The 17321-nt window shown below is 41.6% G+C and overlaps 1 protein-coding gene across 2 annotated transcripts in view; it reads right to left on the bottom strand.

The window, feature by feature from the left end:
- Nucleotides 1-17321, bottom strand: part of DPP6 (dipeptidyl peptidase like 6) — a 540742-nt gene that overhangs the window by 308370 nt on the left and 215051 nt on the right. The gene's annotated exons all lie outside the window — the stretch shown is intronic.

The raw sequence follows: 17321 nt of genomic DNA, 5'->3' as shown, positions 1-17321 counted from the left end.
AAGAGTGTGAAATATCCCTCTCTGGAAAAACATAAAACCCCCTACCATATCTCAAATCCATTTCTGAAATGAGAAAATAAGTTTGTTTGACAAACACTGATTTATTACAGGCAGTTACAGCTGTTAAAGCTGATCTCCTGCAGTGTGGTGGAGCATAACAGGCCATCTCTAGAGATGTGACTATGCAGAGGACACCCTTTTGAAGTGTCAGCTCTGATTGAAAGCCTGGTGGTGTAACCCAGGTGCTGGAAGGAACTCATCCAGTAGAAATATATAAAAGAGATTTGCTTTGAATAGCTGGTGTGTTGCCTGGCTCTCTCAATAAGAAAGGGGGTAGCACATTCTTATGTGACTTCTTTCTTTGCCACATTGTGCTGTCACACATCTTCATCTTTGTGTTACAGCATCACAGAAAACTCCTCTTCCTGTCTTACAACACAGTGCAGTGTGTACTTGATCAGACTGCACTGAATATAAGACCACATTTGATATTCTGGTCAATATTCACACAGTCCTTATGAAACCTTTCCTTTCTTCCCTTCATGGAAGGGCAGAAGTGTTTTGGGTCTGAACCTGTAAAGTTCTAATTGTGCAAGGTGTCATTACTCACATGGTACAGCAAACCCATAGGGGGATGTGCATTGACCAGCAATTTGGGACCTGACCCACACTTCCTAATGGCTGTGATATGTTTCATGAAATGCAAAGCTCCATTTCAAATGTGAATACCAAATTTACTTGACTCCAAGAGCTGTTATGTGCTAATTCCAGAAATGACAGACTGGTCCTGTGGATGTATTTGATTATTTTATTCTCACATTTGGTATCAGAGTCCTAATGTTTTCCCATGAGGAGCATTCCCATTTATTTTAATGGCAGTGGAATCTGACCTTTGTTCAATAAAGAACAAAAGTGACTCATCTCATGTTTATCTGAAAGGACTAGCTATACCTCATTAACTTTTTTTCATACCCCCTTAGTAATCAGCCTCTCAATTAGCTAACAGTATTCCAAACTTTTTCAGACTTAATTTTCTGTCATTCTGGCAATACACCCTTCGTCTGACTGCCATCAAAGTGACAGATAAGAATATTTCAATTTTCTTAGTGTTTATTGTTAGTCAGATTAGTTAATGATTAGTTAGATGTAAGGAAATGTGTAGAAACCCTTCTTGATGTTATGCAATTAGTATTGAGGTCCCAAGCACTTCAGTCAAGCTCAGTGCAGACAAGAGCTGTTGTGGGAACACGTGCTCTGACTGCAGGCACAGCTGCATGGAGCTGTTCCTCTGAGCAAAACCAGAGTGACAGCTTTATGCTGACATGTGCCTGCCCACTAAGAGCTGAGTCACGATTTGAGTGCTATTCTCCTCTTTTCCATCTTTGTTCATGCACCACTAGACACCTACAGCTGAAGGTGCACTTTTCTGGACTTCAGTGATACCCAAAATGAAGTGGAATCCCTCCCTGAAATGGTTCCTCTAAGCAGTAGAAGAATGTGCTTTATATTCCTTTGTCCTCCAAAGATGGGAATGAGTTTTGGGCTTTCCATGCTGTAAGAAGTGAAATTGTTCAGCAGATTTCTTTTGCTTGCTGCGGGCAGGGCTTATAAACAACACAGCACGTCCAGGTCAAGGTCAAGCCAAATGTGACTCTACTGTGTAGATTTCTCCTTTGTGGTTTGAATGTTATGGTTAGGAGGGAGGGAAAATATTTCTTCTGAAATATTCTGCCACTGTGGAATCATTCAAAATGCTTCCACCAAGTTAAGGGCTTTTGACACTGTAATGTGCTGAAAAGTGGCTTTCAGCACATTTTTAACATGGTTTCATGATAAAATCCTAATTCAGAAATAAACTGAGGTATTTCATTCACTATTCTCATTACTCTGACAGATGCACTTTAGGAGAGCAGCTTCTCTCTAGACTCAGGAAGTCTGAAGCCCACAAATGTCAAAGCACTGGCATTTCCAAGGTCTTCCTGACACGGTGAGGGGGTTTGAGGAGGTCGGAGTAGAGCCCAGCTATTAATGACCAAATCACTCTCTCATGTCCTTCAACTCCTTTCCATAAACTCTGACCTCTATATAAACCTCCCTATGGCAAATATAAGATGTAAGTCTAATGCCTGTTCTCTCTTCATTGAACCATAAAATTTCTCCTCCATGACCTTCACTTTGTAAGAAACAGATGAAGGAAAGGAGACAAACAGAGGTACAAAAAAAGTCACATTGATGTTTTGGGAAAAAAAAGCAACCATAACTGTCAAATTTTCCACAAGTCCTTACAGATGATCCTTCAGTATTAACTTCCTCCGTTTGGATGCCTGTCATGGGTTAGCAAGCATAGCCTCAGAAGTGAGTCTTTTGCAAAGAGGTGCTTACAGCTTCCTTACAGAATCTATCAACTGGCTAGTTTGAATATTGACAAATTTTTAAGCCACTTAGAATTTTGACTGCCTCTGTGGTCCACATTTAAGAATGGACAAACCCTGGGAAGGTCTCTCTCTTGCTTCCAGCCGGGGGACAGGTAACTGGGCTGGGTCTGTACAGGGCCCTGCCGGGCCCTGCTGGGTCCACGCCAAGAGCTGCTTGGGCTGGGTGTGGGTCGGGACACAGCCATCCTGGAGCCGATGGGCCCTGTTCCACCTGCAGCCCCCCCAGCCCTTCTCTGTGCAGATGGCGTGGCCCAGCTCCCCCTCTCCAGTGAGGCCAAAGATTCAGCTGAAGCTGCCCCTCTGCCCAGCAAAGATCATGTGACCAACAGCGATAAGCAAAATTCCAGCTGCAAGGCCTGGGTGAGATCAACCCTTTTTTAGTGCTGTAAGTTTCCAGCTGAAATTCTGTTGTGAAGCTATGATATATCAGAGTACCCATTGTAATTTCATGAAGGCATGGGGGGTGGAGCGTTCAACTTGTGAGCAAAAGCACCTGCGCTGAGATAGGCAGATGCTGAAGCAGCTGTAATTTGATGAGATGTTTGAACAGGGAGCGATGGAAGCGATGAGGACTCTTGCTCAATCGGAAGGAGAAGACCTCAGTTCCTAGAGATACTCCCAGAGATAGTCCTAGAGATGAAGATGAGGGGGACCCTTTTCTCCCAGGGAAAGGGGAGGGCCTCTATTAGAGATGAAGATGCTCCCAGAGATGGGTGAAGAGAACCTTTGTTTTTGAACAGCTCAACCTTAAAATTGTACCCCAGTAATTCAAGAGTGGACCCTCGAAAGCAGTTGTGGGAAAAGCTGCAAGTCGTGGGAAGGGACTCCCACATGCGAGCAGAGAACCAACCTGGCTGGCTGTCTTGCTGTGATAATGTCTCCACAGTATGAGCAAGAGAGACTCCTCTCCCTAAGTGAACTGAACAACGTTATTTGGAAGTGGTAAACAGACTGAACATCTCAAGTGTTGTCTTTTTACAGTGGGAGAAGGGGGAAAGGTGGAGGGAGGAGAAGAGTTCTGAAGGTGTGGTATGATTTTTTTTTTTTTTTCCTTCTTTTAGGTCTATTAATAAACTTCTTTATATTCTTTCACGTTTTGTGCCTGCTTTGCTTTCTCCTAATTCTTATCTCACAGAAGGTAAATAGTAATGAGTATTTTGGACCAAACCACTACACTGCCCTGGTGGGTTACACATTTGTGCCCCTGAGCAGTGACTGCTGCTGTGGGTTTTGCTGCTTTGCTTCCAGTAAGGTGAGATGCTCAGATTTTACCCAGTAATTTAGTTAAACATAATGGAGTGAAATCATCCAAGAATATTTACTGCAAGCTCAAAATCCCACCTCAGCTGCATTTACTGAGAGCAATAACACTATGTGTGTTCCTGTAAGTATAATTTGGTTCCTATAGCAGCTCTCAAATTAACAGAAGAGGAAGAAGATTTGATTGCAGTAATCGATCACAGGATTATAAACCACTGGTGTGGAAGGCAGCAAAAATGAAATCCACACTTCTAAGGACTTACTGGGAAAGTCTTTGCTTTCCAGTAAGGGCTGAGAAATGTTAGTAGGGAATCACAGAGTACTGCTGACACCTCATTTGGATAGTGGGTACAATTGTGGTCACTCATATTCATGAGAAATGAAAACAAAACTGGAACAGATGCAAATAATGGCTGGCAGATGACTGAGGAAGTGGACAACTGTCTTGTGACAGAAACTATAGGAGCCTAATTAAAGCAAGGCTGCCACCTATAAATGTACTGGGAAGGGAAGCAGAAATGGGGAAGAGCTGTTTAACCCCAAATTTAACACTATCACAGGACAGATATGTATAAACCAGAAAGAACAAATGCAAGCTAAAAATCAGAAAATGATTTGTGACCATCTAACTCTAGGGTATCTTCCTAACAAAAGTAGAAAGGAATAAATGTTACACAAATCTAAGATCACTGTTGAGTGGTTTATGAGGGGGACAGGATGTCAGGGTGCCTGCATTAAGAAATCCTGAAAAGCTGCTACCAATTTCCTACTCCTTGCAGAGCTCTCTTGACAGAATTAGGCAAACATCTTTGCAAGTTGGACCTGATGCTCAGCTGCACTGTGAGCAGCTGTGACCCTTTTCTGCTCCCAGTGAGAGCACACCGCCCCATGAAGTGGTCTTAGGACTGCTCTAACTTTCTCCATTTACCTGTGTAAGCCCATAAGTCCATTTGGCACCAGGGCATTACCTGCTCACCAGGACATGATCTGATCATACCCCTGCACTGGGGATCAGTCACAACAGCCAGATGCAGGATGTTCTGACAGGTAAAGAAAATATAAAAATCCACTGCTCACCAGGACATGATCTGATCATACCCCTGTACTGGGGATCAGTCACAACAGCCAGATGCAGAATGTTCTGACAGGTAAAGAAAATATAAAAATCCGAACAAACAAGCAAAAAGTAACAGAAAATCTACAAAAGAGGAAAAGATGGAAATCTGTAGTCCTGTTTGCTCATAATGTCCTCAGAAGTGAAAGCAGCAGAATCACACTCTTCCCATCCCACCAGCTCAATAATTGATTCTGGAAATGGATATGGAACCCCAGAGCCACAGCCCAAACCAAAGAAGGAAAGTGAGATACCAAACCCATGGAATAAAAACAGACCAAAACAACCCTCTGTATTATTGTAAGAGGAAGTAAAAGAAGCAGGACTGAAACGCCCAGCTCTCCACCTCATTTCATGAAGATCTTATAATGGCTGAGGCTTGGACATGTGTCAGTATAGATGAACTGTGATGAAAACAGGTGCAAACACACGAGGCCACAGCAACAGGAAGATGCTGTGCCCGGCTCTGCCCACAGACAGTTGTGACTCACGGATAGAAGCCTGGAGAAAAAAAAATCCACACCTCCAGCTTTCCCCTATCTCTCCAGCCTGAGCTGCCTGTTGTAGACTCCAAAGACAACAACAGCTTTTGGCCAAAATACAGAAACCTGACATGTTCCATTCTTCCCTTGCCTGCAGGACTGGTTGTACTCATTCTGCCACTCCTGCTGACTGCCACTATCAGGAGAGCAACAACATGCCCATTGGTATCCCACACTGCCCTGTCAGATGGTGCTCATGTGAGCCACACAGATGTCTGAACATGAATTCCTGCTTGCTTTATTTCAATAACAGACAAATCCAGGAGATACTTTTAATGAAGTTCCTCCCTTAAATATGTAGCACACTGCAGTGTGCAGACACCTTGGTTGTGGCAATAAAACATTGTGAGGTGGATCAGAAAATTCATCTTTTTTTACCAGGTTATTTTCAGGGCAGGTCATTTCACTTATCAGCGCATTGATCTGGCTCACAGCAGGGCTGTACAAGCCATTGTGTGGGCAGGCCGAGGACAAGCAACTCCTTTCTCTGGCATTGCTTTCCAGCCCCCCATGCTGGGAGCTTCAGTGAACTCCTGAGCTTGCCCCCTGCTCCTTGGAAGCACCAGCCCTCACAGGGAAAGGAGTCAGCTGTTTGCAAGCAAAAAGCACTGGGAAGAAGCCACAGTGCAGCAGTGTAAGAGTACTGAAGATCACTAGCAGGAGAAAATAATTTCTATTTAATGGTGTCTACTATTTGCATATATATTAACTCAAACGAATACTTCAGCTACGTCCACGCACTGTGCTAGAGGAATATGAAGGTGGAAAAAGTGTCTTTTCTCATATGTAAGTGCACATAGACAGGCATGGACCCTTTGCAAAATGCAGCACCTATTTCTGCTCAGTTATTCCGAGTCACACTCAGTGGCTGATTTCCAGTCTGCAGGAGATGGAAGAGCGAAGGCTTGAAAGCAGCATGGGCTCTGGGTGGAACAAGATAATCCAAGACAACCTGCCATCTCCACTGTCTGTCTCAGAAGGCCCCATTTATTATAGATTTTATATTTTTTCAAGCAGTGTCTTCATCAAACTCAGCTACACAGATTTTAGGGTCCCAGTATGAGGTGTTTAACAAGTTCTCCTTCCCTCCACTACGTGTGTTCTGTGTCTCAGCTTATATAAAAGCTGTAGAGAAGAAAAAGCAAACCGACCCATCTCCACCAGCATGTTTTGACCATAGCATACAAGATACCAAACGTCTTCACCAAAATTCAGTGCCAAGAGCCAAAATCTTCCTACTCAAATTGAAGGTAAAACCAGAAAGAAATTAAAGAGTTTTTTCCATTTCAATGTCTAAATCTACTACCTGAAAACTTCCATTCTCACCTACATGGCAGATTTACAGCAACACCTAATCCTGATTTGCACTCCTGATTTGTTCACTGTGAAGTCTTGACTCCTTAACCAGCAGCACCAATGATCCATGACATGCTGTGCGTTCAGGAGCCTAAAGTCTTGAACTTCTGGACTGCAGCAAGAGAGACTTAGGTTTTTGGGGTCTCCTGTCCTCTTTAAGGGACATTTGGATGAACCCATCTTCTTGCCTGGGACCAAGAGGGCTAAGAAAGTGAGTAGGAAAGAGAAGTGGGCAGAGAGAAACACAAAAACCAGTCAAAGCAACCTTCCTGAAAGGCTAAATTTGTTAGAAATTGTCAAATATGAATAGACAAGAGATCTGGGATCCATGGGAAGATGCACTGGTCAGAGTTACCAGATCTCTCTTGGCATCTCAGCTTTCCAGGCACCCTGCAGCTGGGGCAGCCCAGCTAAGCAGTATCTTCCAGGACAAGCAGCTCCAGGGCTGTCCTCCACTGAATTTTGGTAGTTTGACAGCTCACTGCAAACCTGCTCTACGTATAATAAATTACAGTGAATTATATTACACCTTGTTGTAAGAAAGCCTTGATTCTCTGGAATTAAATTAAAATAAACCAATTTACAAAGTAGGAGAAAAGAGTTTAAAAGTTCCTGTCAGATATTTGTCCAACCCTGGTTTAGAAACTTCCACTGATGGAGATCTGACAACCTTTGTAGGCAATCCAGCCCAGCTGCTACAGCTGGAAAGTTAAATTTCCAAGCTCATTATTCTATGCCATGCCTACATCAAGACCTAAGGATAGTTTTCCCCTTTGCAAGTACTCTTTAGATAAATAAAAACTGTCACTCTGTGTCCTTGTGAGGGCAGGCATTAAACAATACCTGGTTTTACGCTTTAAAAATTTATTTTCCATCCATGGTGTAGATTTATTCTCAGGCTTAATAGATGTTATTTTACAGAGCCAGTTTCTATTTCTCTCCCTTATTAGGTACAGATAAAATAGTCTACACTGTATTTAATGGTGTGTTGCACTCTGGGTGAGTGGTTTTTTTCTTTCTAAATTATGTTGCTCTCTGACATTGATTGGTGATACAACACTGTGCCTTGAAAATTTCTGCTTTTCTTTATCTATCCTGTGTATTCCTGGGTTGTTAGGAACAGTAATGTTTTCCCAGCCCTGGTATTATTTTCACTAGAATTGTTCAGTCACCTGAAGTCAACTTGTCCCCAGTCACCACAGGCAAAAAATGAAATGAAAGGTCAACAAATTAGACTCAAAGAAAACACACAGAAATATTTTGTACCCCTAAGAATATAACCTGTATTTTAGATAAACAAATATTGAATTTCAAACAACATGAAATATAAAGCAATTAGGACAGAGACAGAAGTAGTGACTTTGGAAGATGCCAGGCATGGGGAGGACAAGTCACTCTCTACATCCAGTGGTTGTGCCACCATTCCCTCAGGGTTTTTCCTCCTTTAAAGGACAAATTCTACAAGGGAAGTAAAACCTAATCATTGTCCCTGTTCAGACAGATTTTTCATCTGAAGCTCCCACCAAGGTGACCAATTAATGTTAATCCAGGGGGCATTTTGTGTGATCAACCATTAGCGATGCAATCAACCCATTCATGGCCATCTACTGCCAACACATTTGGGTCATTATGAAGATGGATCATTTTGAGCAGCTACTTAGAGGGAAAAAGCTCCTTATCCCACTCCCATAATCATCCAGACTGTGTTAGATGTAATTACTGCTGGGCGATAAGGGAGGCTAAGGAAAGGGACAGACTGAAATATGTCCTCAAGAGCCTTAACTGTTTTGGATCTTAATTCCTTAAAGCCCCTTATCATTCTGAAAATATTAGCTTTGCCACCAAAGGTGGGACTCATTTGGTGAAATGCAGACATGTGAGGTCTGAGCAAAGCCATCCTGGACACCTTTGGAAGTCAATGGAGCTCAAGTCTGTGAAGTTACTGGTTCCTAAAGCAGGCATCTAAACCCACATAGAAGAGGCAGGACCTGGAAGTGCCATTATTGCTCTTTTGGTTATAAAGGGATTTTAAGGAGACTGGATCAGATGGAAATGTCTATTCTGCATTAAAACAAATCCTGCCCCATGAGCCTCCTGAGCAACTTTTCACCTCCGACAAAATCCTTCACGTTGCAACCCTTGCACATTTTTTGCACTTAAAAGAGCAGGATTTGTGTGTGCATCTGGATGCAAGTGAGCACTCCCGGAAGGAGGAATGATAAATGTTCCCAGGGCTGGACACAGTGGATGCCAGTGTCCCACAGGGAAGTGCATTTCTTTGCTCTATTGACTAGGAAAGCAGAAACGCTGGCAGGCTCCTTCTGCCACTAGATTTCCAAGCAGCTGCCCAATGACCATGTTAGTGGCTGGTTAGGGCACTTATAACATTCTTTAAATGTTTAATATTTTATTCCTCCCTTGAAGCATCTGGTGTAAGTCACTTCTGGAAACAGAACACTGGACCAGATGGAGCATTAGTCTGTGACATTCTGATCTGGTAATTCCTATGTTAATTTTTATGACAGTTTAGATGGGCACTGGCCACAGGGTCCAATCTGAGTCAATTTATTATAGGAAAATTCTTTTTTTTCCCTTTTCATTTTCTATTGAAAAGTTTGGGGGTTTTTTAATGTTGATTTTCACAGTGCAGCACCTGGGGAGAAAAAAGAGGCATTGCAGATTTCAGGAGTTAAAAGGTGGGCTCCTACTGCTGCCTCAGATACAGAATGAAAAGGGGAACATTTTTCACAGTAGTTATCTGCAGATTTGGCAGATGTCTTTTGAACTATTTAGGAGCTTAAGTACTGTGTGATATGCACCAGTAAATGCAATGTTTAGTGGTATTACAGTCAGCATCATAAAGAGGCCTGAAGGTTCCCTTATGAACCCCAGTTGTGTTGGCTTAGAGGGATACAGAAAAAAAGTCTATATTACAACATGCTACATTTTTAGAAATGATCAATAATCCTGAGCATATCAGAATCCAAAAGGCCCAGGACAAGTGATTGTAAAGGGAACTGATTTTCACCACACTTCTGAATATCAGAGTTCTTTCCATGGTACACTCAAGAATGAAGGCATCCCAAACTATCAGGCACCATTGAAATGCCATTCTGACATAGAGATGTCTGTTCTAAACTGCAGAAACATAGTCAGGTTATGCTGTGCCCCCACTTAAAGACAGTTTGATTGATCAAGGTCAGCTATGAATAATACTGACAACTTTATAGCCACATAATTTTCTCTAATTAAACCTCCAGCTTCTATCTAGGTACTTCTCCCTTATGTTGTTTTTGCTTATACATCCTTGTGATGCCAAGCTGTGAAAAATTATGTGGGTCATATAATCTTGTCACTGTTCTTTTCTTACATTAACATATTAATTCCAAAAACATAGAGCAAAAATATGAACAAAAAGATTCATGACTACACTTTGGTGTGGTTAGATGTGAGTCCTTTGGAGATTAGCAGCGCAACAAATTATTAGTTCCTCTAAATATCTGGTTCTGGCTAAAGAAACTAATCATATAAAACTGAAGCATTAGCCTTTGGCAAACTGCCTCTGTTCCTGTTAGAACAGGCTGGTACAAGATGAGAAATTGAATGAGGTGGTTTGGTTTTCTGTTTTGGGTTTTTTTTTAATAGCACAGGAATGTAGATAATTTTTGCCCATTAATTTTTATGTACTGAATAAGGCCTGAAAACCAGTAAAAATAGATCTGTTGTTTTCCAGTTGGGTTCATGAAGGATTCCTTGCCTCTGTATGGCTGTTCAAAATATACACTGTGACTGCACTTAAAGGTTGATGGGAAAAATTCATATGCCATTTTTTGTCAGGGTTGTTTCCCTTAAGTTACAGTGATGAAATGGCAAAGGGGTGACTTTTCCAATGAGTTTCATGGGGCTGCACCAGCAATCACACACTCATCACTGCTTACATGGAGTTTTCTGCATGAACTTACTCTGGGGTGGGTTTGTACCAATAAGGTATCTCATGGAGTAGAGAGGATGCAAAGCTGCACCATCAGCCAGAGGTACAGCACAGCACCCTGGGGAAGCCCGAGGCAAATGTTACCCTTGTTCATAACACCAGAACCCAGAAAAGCCAACATTTAGGGACAAGAGGGTCCTGCCATTTCTGTCCATTCTATGAAAGAGGAACTCATTGCTCAGAGAGCTCCGACAGAGCACAATTTCTTGCTGAAATGCCTTTTTCAGCTCACCCCTCACATCTGTGTGGCCTCTCTTCCATAATAAGCCTTTGCCAGAATTGTTTTTCTGCTTCACAATAGAAACCAGCTGGACTAAACCCAGTCCTGTGAGAGTGCATCTGCACAGGCAGTCCTGAGAAGGGGAATGGCCAGTGAGAGACCGTTTAGCTCAAAAATGTCACTTGGAGAATTTTTTTCTGTTATCTGAGTAGCCAAGTGTCTGATTTACACTGAATTGAATATTTTGATGGCATTTTTTCACTTAAAGAATTAAAGAGGCTTGAGATAAAGGCCTGAATGAATACAGTCTCATACAGTATGTTCACAGACTCCACAGCAAGCCCCCACATCAGCAATGGAAGCACCTGCGGATGAAGAAGGGTCAGAGGATGCAAAGACACGCAGAGCCTGTATTTCAGACAATTACAGGATCACAGAATCATTAAGGCTGGAAAAAAATCTGCAGTATCATCAAGCCCAACCTTTGACCAAATACCACCAGGACCACCAAACCAGAGCACAAAGTGCCATGTCCATTTGTGTTCTGAACACTTCCAGGGATGGTGACTCCACTACTTCCCTGGGGAGCCTGTCACAGTGGGCTCTTTCCATATCAGGGGGCATAGAAAATTCAGTTCTAGGACTTTCTCCAAAATATGGCAAGAAGTTTCTGGTTGCCTCATCATGCCACCCCATATCTCCCCCAAACCATCCTGGCAGCAGCAACGAATTGCCAGTGCATAGGGAAGTAGAACCAGGGCAGCAGCACAAGGCTGCAGTGCCTGATGGAAGGAGACAACCTGCCAGGAGTGCTGCTCCTGGGGACATCAAAGTCCAGGCTGAGATGGGCAGGGTTCCTTCTGGAGCGGCAGGATCATACAGCTGCCTCTACCTGAGCCATCCCACAGAGCTGGGAGTGTGAGGAGGCTGAGAGAGAAGGAATTTATAAGTAGGGATAGGAAGGCAAGCCTGGAGCTGAAAGATACGGGATAAGAAAGATCCTCTTAGAGCACATCTGAAAAGATTGAAGGCCAGGGAAGAAAGAAACAGAGAATCTCAAGGAAACAGTGATAAAGCAGCCTGGTGAGAAGGATGTGAATAAGAGAAGGTTACAGGAGCAGGAGGTTGCTGAAAGGCAAAGAGAGGTGCCAAGAGGAAAGATACCTGGTCCTGACAAAGTGAGGACAGACAAGAAATGTTGCTATCTGGGGCAGAGTAGCTCCCAGAATAGAATATTATCTTCTCCCTATTTGGAGTAGGAAATGACAATTCCTATCTATAGGCATGTTTTAACAACTTCCAGATTCTTTTCCTTTATTTCCCCCTGTTGCCTGCATCAAAACCTTCAACTGTCTGAAGTCACATTAAGCAAGTTCTAATATTCACATGGAAGAGTCATCATTTTTGTGGGGGGTAAGGCACATTTGTGACATTACTTTCACCTGGCACACTGGTGTGAGAGAGATTTGTGTGAGATGAGACATAACCTCTGAGCTGAAGTGCTTGTGAAGGTCATCAAAGTTCAAGGAACAATATATTAGTTAGCAAGGCCTGGTTTGGAAGAGTTCTGGCTCTTTTGTCAAGACAGATGGTTTTTCTGAACTGATTTCTGAAAGGAATAAGCCTTTGAGAAAATCATTAATTCCATCCTGAATACAATGAACAATAATAAGAAAAAAGAAAAGGCAGCATCCTGCTGAGTTCTCTGAAAAGATATACATTTCATTTTTCTTAAAAATTAATATCAGAAGCATTTCTGGGAAATTTTTACCACTTCTGTTGATTTTTATGGGTGTCTAAATTTGGATGCAATCTATTCAATAAACAAGTAGGACGATTAAAAAGTGCTTCCATGTTGCATTTCCCAGCCTGTTTGTTTCTTTGAAGATGCCTCTCCTCTGTTACTACTTGAATTAAGTGAACGAGTTCAAGACTTTGGGAGCTTCTTGCATGTCTATGAGAAAGAAAGTTGAAGTGGTATCATCAATCCAGGCATCTTTTGGTGAGGAAGAGGATCGTAAGAGAAATCAGTTCTGTCACTGGAAACTCTATCCCACACTGCTCTCTCGCAGTAAACAGTGAGTTTTGGAATGGCTCAAAAAAACGTGGGACATCTGTGCTGTGTTTAAGGCCCTAATTTATAATGCATTCAAACTCTTGGACAAGCAAATATGTACTTTTTAGGTCTGGCTGCATCCACCAGACCTCAATGATGACCCTGAGGCAGCCATCACACCTGAAGGGTATTTCCCATTCTTTGAGAAGGAGATAAAACTCGTCATTAAAATGGGCTGACGAAGAAAATAACCTATTTTGAAAATATGGTCAGTCAAGAGGAAAATCAGGCCAAAATTATTCACATTTCTTCAAAAGAACTGTGCTACTATAACACTTTCAGTAAATTAAAATAAGGGAAAATATGACAGAGCAGCAAAACTTGATGAGCTGATATTAATGGCTCTACCTCTTGTAATGATCAGAGGGAACTGTCTAGACCAGGAGACCTATTGAGTCTCTGAGAATAAGCAATACCTTCTTGTGAGAGTGAGAGGTTCAATTAAATAATCTGAGCGACTTTTTGGAAGTTTGGCCAAGGCAGCTTTTCTATGGGAGACTGCCTCTGAAATGAGCTCCAGGCCCCAGAGGAACTCACTTGGCTAAAAGGTAGCAAATTCCATCAAAATCATTAATGATGTTACTTTCTGAATTCTGGAGTGCAGAGGATAGCCCTGGGCTCAGGGGGGCCAGCAGTGAGATTAGTTGAAATAAAGTACTGAGTCTGTCAGAACTCAGTCTGGCTTCTAAAAATAGCAGTCAATGTTTTATTCATTTGGGTAAATTATTTAATTTCAAGTCCCCTCATGGTGTTCAGCTTCCAGCAAGGCAGGGATTGGCCTTCAGCCATATGAATGACCCTTGTCTTGACTCAAGCATGGGAGCCTCAGGAAGAAACCAGTGGGAAGCAGCTCTGAAGGGAAACTGAGGCACAAGGGACTGCAGGCAGAGTGACAACAGAGAGTGCAGAATAACCACTGGGTGTCCTTCCAACACTGACTCTTTAAGAACATTTATTTATTCTAAAAATAGGTAATATTTTTGAAAATTACTGATTTACCCTTTCCTTTTTTCCCCCCTGATGTTCAGTTATTAGTTTCCTGTATAATTGATGCATGAGTTAGGTACATTTAAAAAGTGATTATTTTTTTAATCTACTTTTGAAGGTACAAACACACATCCCCTGTCAACCTCTGTACACATACCCAGGAGTCCCTTACTGTCAGTTACTTACAAATTTCACCAGATGACTCAATAAAACCAAATGCTATAAATCAGTTGGCACAACGGCAGATCATTGCAGATCCTGAAAAATTCTTACAAGTTTGATTGGAAGGAAGAATGTGAGAGCTCATTACACATCCCAGGCTATAATCTGTTGGTTACACTTCTTTAATATTAGCTATAGTTCCTTGTGTTAATATTTTTCCCTTGTAGTGCAGGTTTTTTTGAAGTCTTTCCAATATTATTCACTAGGCCTGGACAGACAAAAGATGCTTTGGGAACTTTTTTTTTACTCTATTTTTTTTTCTTCTTTTTTTTTTAATTTCACTTTTTGCTTTTAAACGACTACATTTTGCCCCAGGAATTCCACTGTCATCAGGATGCTAATAAATTAGGGGCATTAGGGAATCTCTTTGAGTTTGCGGTTTCAAAGGGCACCAGCTCTACTGTGCTTATTTTTTGCCTTTGTTTCACTAATAGCTGCACAAGTGTTCTACAGACTTGATGAAAAAATGCACATTCTTCTATTTTCTTCAATATTACAGAAGCAATCATATGAGTTGTTAAAAACTAATCCCTCAATATGGGTTTAAGTTTTCTAAAAGAATGAATACTCTGAAGAAGAATGGGTTAATAAAACCATTTTAAATGAAGAGAAGCATGAAAAAAATAATCAACCAGCAGAAATGGGATGGAAGGAACCCTGGACCTCAACTCACCAGATGGAAAAATATTTCCATGGTAAGAATAGCCAGTATTTCAGGCTGAAGAATAACCTTCCAGCACATTTCACACTAAAAAACACTTCAAGATATTTACAACAGAACTGGACAAGACATTGCACAGCAGGGGATACACAAACTGGATAATCTAACAGATAGTTTCCAATTCCAATGCCTGATGGCTTTGGAAAAGGAAAAAAACAATTGTTACAGCAAATACAATAAATCTCCTACAATATCAAGCAATAATGCAGCAATTACTAAAGGTCATGACTGTAATTAAACAGCATTATTTACATTATTGCCAGTGCCTCATTTTCTATTAAGTTAGATGCTAACCCAATTAAGCTAACAGCCACACTTACCTCTAAATATTTTTTTTTAAATCTTTGAGAAACTATTGCTGGAGATTTGAGTCTCTTTTGCTCATGAAATGGTTAGAATTGGCACCTTTGCATACAAATATAACAATATATAATAGTTAACATTTTCTTCAGTCTCAAGGTTAAAATTAATTTTTAACTCTTGCCTTGTTGTATTTCTAGCTGTATTCATTCATTTTTTCAGGCTCACTCATCTGAATCCTACTTGCATGCCAAGTTCTCTAAGTCACATTTTGTTAATACATCTCATTTACTACTGAAAGTACAGACCAATACCATGATGCTATTTTCTTCTGTTTGAATTCCTTCATTTTAAGAATTGGGATGGGGACAGTTTTCCACTTGATGATGTGTGAACACTCACTAGTAGACTGTACTGTATAATTTTGTCAAATACTGCTTCTGACAATCACATTTGTGCTACTATTCTTCAGCATCTTGATTTCCAACTCCATGCTGGTTTTTTTATCCATTGTTTACGTCAGGTTTACTTGCAGATGTACCTGGAGTTTTTCCTTACTGCTCCAAAGGTAATTTCTGGATATGAAATTCACATCCTCAGCTTCCCATTAAAGGCTGATGAAGAGAAAAGTCGTTAAAAGTTCCCTGTGTAGAAAATCCTGAGCTACTGTGGAAGATAAGAAGGAGTGGAATGGCTGGAGGCCATGAGTCCTACAATGAGAAATACACAGACCACCCATGGCTCTGCTCTGGCACAGCTTTAAGGAGGATGTCACAGGGCTGTTCCTGCCCTACATCTGGACCTGGGAGCTTACTCAATCCTCCTCGTGAATTTAGCCCAGAGATATTTACAATTGGAACTGATCCAAAGTGAGGATCACCAAGGAACTCAGCTAAGGTCCTCACTCAGTTTAGCATCCAGCAGTTTGGATGCTGAGTGAGCACAGAGATTTACTACAGAAATTACCCATCAAACTCTTTCCAGAGTTGCTGTCCTGAGCCAACCTGTGAGGCACAGCATGGCCTCATGGTCTCTTGCATGAAATACATATTTTAACTTTCCTCAGAATCATCCAATTTAAAATGTTTTCTAAGTGGTCTTCAGCCACGGGGGATTTTAGGTTTATAATCTCCATGTGTTCAAAAACATAATTCAGCACTGTGAAACACTGGGTTCTCAGGGACTTGGCTGCAGGGGCAGAAAGTTGTCCTAGAGGAGGAGATCCAAAAATGTCAAAGGTGATAAGGAGAGAGATGAGGCTGGAGAGGTGGCAGAAGCACACTCAGGCAGTGCAGCCTTGGAGTCAGACAAAGCTGGGGATGGAGTCCCAGGTTACAGTTCTACTACAGCTTATCAGGGTGACTTTAGACAACTTTGCTATTTATTTTGTGGAAAAGGAAAAAATCCTACACTGCCATGGGTTTGGTGTGCATAAGGCACTGTGACACCCAGCTGAGCAGCACCCCAGACATGGAATTGGGAATTCCTGGTAGCTGTGAGCAGGGCTCCTTCTGGGCCAGAACAGAGAATTGTTCACTTCCCAGCACAGCAGAGACAGTAGCATTACACAGCTTTTAGTTACATCAAGAACTGCAAATATGATGACTATTATTCTAAGCTATAGAAAAGCCTCCCCTATTTCAAATGTTTATCTCAGCTAAACAGAATGCTTTTAAGTCTTTGAATCCCTATTTCTCAGCTAAACTATGCAGACTTTCAAAGGCATCCATGGACTCAGGAAAGGGGAGGAAATGACAGATCTGAGCCCCCTCTCTGCTTTTCAACATTCACCCTGTGCAATAAATTTAAACAAGTTGCAGGATCCAGGACAGCTCGAGAGTTCAAGTTTTGCAACTTGAAATTCCAGTGCATTGCCCTTCTATCTCCCATCTGCATTTCAAATTGTATTTACCAAGTGCCTCAAATTTTTCTATATAACAGGTTATTAATCTGACACATGATTTTGCAATACTTGTGCATTCAAATTCCTGCATGGTTTAGCAGATACATCTGACCTTGCTATTATCCTTCCTTTAGGAGATTTATACAGCATTCCT

Source organism: Corvus brachyrhynchos, unplaced genomic scaffold, assembly GCF_000691975.1.
Source record: "Corvus brachyrhynchos isolate BGI_N302 unplaced genomic scaffold, ASM69197v1 scaffold52, whole genome shotgun sequence".
In the NCBI taxonomy this organism is placed as follows: Eukaryota; Metazoa; Chordata; class Aves; order Passeriformes; family Corvidae; genus Corvus; species Corvus brachyrhynchos.
The sequence above is the reverse complement of the archived record's forward strand: the minus strand, read 5'-3'. Positions and strand labels throughout refer to the sequence as shown.